The sequence below is a fragment of the Zingiber officinale genome, chromosome 1A (genome assembly GCF_018446385.1).
Source record: "Zingiber officinale cultivar Zhangliang chromosome 1A, Zo_v1.1, whole genome shotgun sequence".
NCBI lineage: Eukaryota > Viridiplantae > Streptophyta > Magnoliopsida > Zingiberales > Zingiberaceae > Zingiber > Zingiber officinale.
Genome location: NC_055987.1, coordinates 1,508,092 through 1,511,069, shown reverse-complemented (window position 1 = coordinate 1,511,069; position 2,978 = coordinate 1,508,092).

Sequence of the window (2,978 nt, the reverse complement as noted above, 5' to 3'; positions counted from 1 at the left end):
TGCGAACCTCCGGCGATCCTACAAAGAAGTCGGGCCGGGAAGGGGTTCCCGGCGGTGACCCTCCGACGCTCTAGTCAGGTAAGTGAACAATGAAGAAGTGGCTCCCCTAGTATTAGAACGCGTACCTTCGGCGAAGTATAGGGCTCCTTATATAGAGCGGTGAAAGAACTCACTCACACATACCGAGGCAAACACGTGTTCTTAGCTCATACCTCGGTATGTGTTTGTCAGAGAGCTTACCTGACACCATACTGCTACAGTCCCGGCACATCTTCGATGGGACAGCAGAACACCTTACCGCCAGATTTGGAGTATGGCCTAGTTATAGGAATTGACAGCTGTCATAAGATGCTCCTTGTCCTTCTCTCCCTACTCCAAGCCGGGGTGTCCGGCCGGCCGGCACTCATCTTCCGTCCGTCCGGCCGGCACTCATCTCCCGTCCGGCCAGCCGGCATTCATCTCACATCCGGCCGGCCGACCCTCACATCACATACGGCCCTCCATATGCATCGGTATGCTGGGGAGATCTTCGGTAAGGTGCTGTGTGGGGACTACTGGCAGTATGTTACCTTATGTCTACAGCCGAGCATGACTTCCGCTCGGCCCTTCGTTACCGTTCAATCGAGCGTCGGAACCCCGACCCCTGTCGGGGCGCCTTTTACCATCGGCTATTTACCGACCGGCCGACCGGGGGGTTGGCCCATCCTTCTCCGGTCGGCCGACCGGTCCACCCTTCTCCGGTCGGCCACCTGGCTTTTGACTTCCACGTGGCGTTGACCCCTCAAAATGGGGGTCCCCTGTTCTAACCGCCGGATCATTAGTCCTTATCAAAGTAACTCTGCTGTGAATTGTAACTATATAAGAAAGAATAGTAGAATGACCGTATAAGACATGTGCTAGCTAAGTAATGATGACAAACAAGTAGCCTAAGATCTGAAAGTAATCAAGTTGTTGTTCAGATATTAGTTCCTTTATAGATGAGGCTCATTGGAAGAAACTAAATACTATGACCAGACCATACATCCTTTCACTTGGCCTAGCTCTTCTAAAAATATCAAACCCCAAAACCCAAAAATTCAACATTCTCTCTTCAAACCAAAATCATTAAAAAAAAAAACCCCCCTCTCTTCAAACCAAAACCATAAAACCCAAAAAAAACTTCAAAAATTTGGTATAAGATCTTAAGACATTGAGACCACAACCATGTATGACTTCTAGTTCAAGGAACTTCAAAGACTTTCATAAACTAGACTTTTTAGATTTAGCCTCACAATACTCAGCTAAGAAAATTAATACTTCTTATCAATATAAACATAATTGTTATGTTAGATCTTAGAAATACAATCACTGCTTCCATAATGATGATCCATACCTAAATACTATTACAGATCTACTCCTTAGTATTAGATCTATCTTGGACTCTCAACAACAATAGACTAATAATTTATTAGACAAAGTGTTTATTTTGAGTAATTTAAAGCTTCTTCGTAATAGGTGTTTTTGAAGTTCAGTTTGTTTATTTATATTTGATTTCTTTAAGTATAGCGTATAGAATCCTAAGTCTTCTATTATGTGGGTTTTATTTGTTGCAATTAGTTCTTTAATTTGAAGTAGTACAATTTTGGACTAAAGTTCAAAGTTTCTAGATTTGTTTTCTTCCATAAGTTTTGACAGAGTTAAAATCTTTTTCTTAGTCAGAATACTAGGTAGATTCAACTGACTAAACCATTTAAAGAATCTTTCATTTAAGAAGTATATGTTTTGTTGTAAGCCATTGATTATTTGAGTTATTGTAATAAGGTTTTAGACACTTTGCATAATAAATTGTTCATCTGTTGTTGTTAAGAGTCCAAGATAGATCTGATACTAAGGAGTAGATATGTAATAGTATTTAGGTGTGGATCTTCATTATGGAGACAATGATTATATTTTCAAGATTTAACGCAACAACTATGTTTATGTTGATTAGAAATAATAATTTTCCTAGCTAGATAATGTGAGGCTAAATCTAAAAAGTCTAATTTCTGAAAGCCTTTGAAATTCTTTGAACTAGAAGTTATGCATGGTTGTGGTCTCTAGTGTCTTAAGCTCTAATACCAAATTTCTGGAGTTTTGGGGGTTTTGTAATTTTGGTTTGAAGATAGAGGTTTGGGGATTTTTGGATTTTTTGTGGTTTTGTTTTGAAGAGAGGGGTTTTGGGGTTTTTATGATTTTGGTTTGAGGAGAGGATGTTAAATTTTTGGGTTTGAAATTTTTAGAGGAGCTAGGTCAAAGTGAAAAGATGTCTAGTTCAATCCTAGTGCTTAGTTTATTCCAATGTGTTTCACCTATAAAGGAACTATCAGTTGAACTGTTGCCGTGGCTACTTTCAAGTCTTAGGTACTTGTCTTGCATTATAAATCTTATATGATCACTTTATTGTTCTTCCTTATGTAGTTACCTTAATAATATGGTTACTTGAATAAGGACTAGGGAAGGTTTAGAATATTAGAATCGACAAGAAGACAGAGCTTTACTCTGACCTAAAAAAAAGACTTGTGTTGTCATATAAAACTTATGTTTTCAAACTTTTTAGTAAAGTACAAACATAAGATAATACAAGAGAAACTTATAATAGAAAAGTATTGCAAATAAGGAAATTACAAAAGGAAAGACTTACAATAGAAAACTAAAAAGAACTCTTGCTCATTTACAAACATCCACTTGCACACACTTGCTTCTTTCTCCTCTATATGCTTGCATAAAAAGTCTTGGATAGTATTTATAGGAGAACCTTATTAGTGTTAGCTGCATGAAGGATTGTTGAGTGGGTGCTTCTTCATGAATGGTTGTTGAGTGGAAGATAAGGTGGCTCTTGCATAAAGGGTTAGGTGGGGGAATGTTGTGCCCAAAGGATGTCCACATATTTCCACAATGATATGATATTATCCACTTTGGGTCAAGACCCTCATGACTTTGCTCTTGAGCTCTCCTCAAAA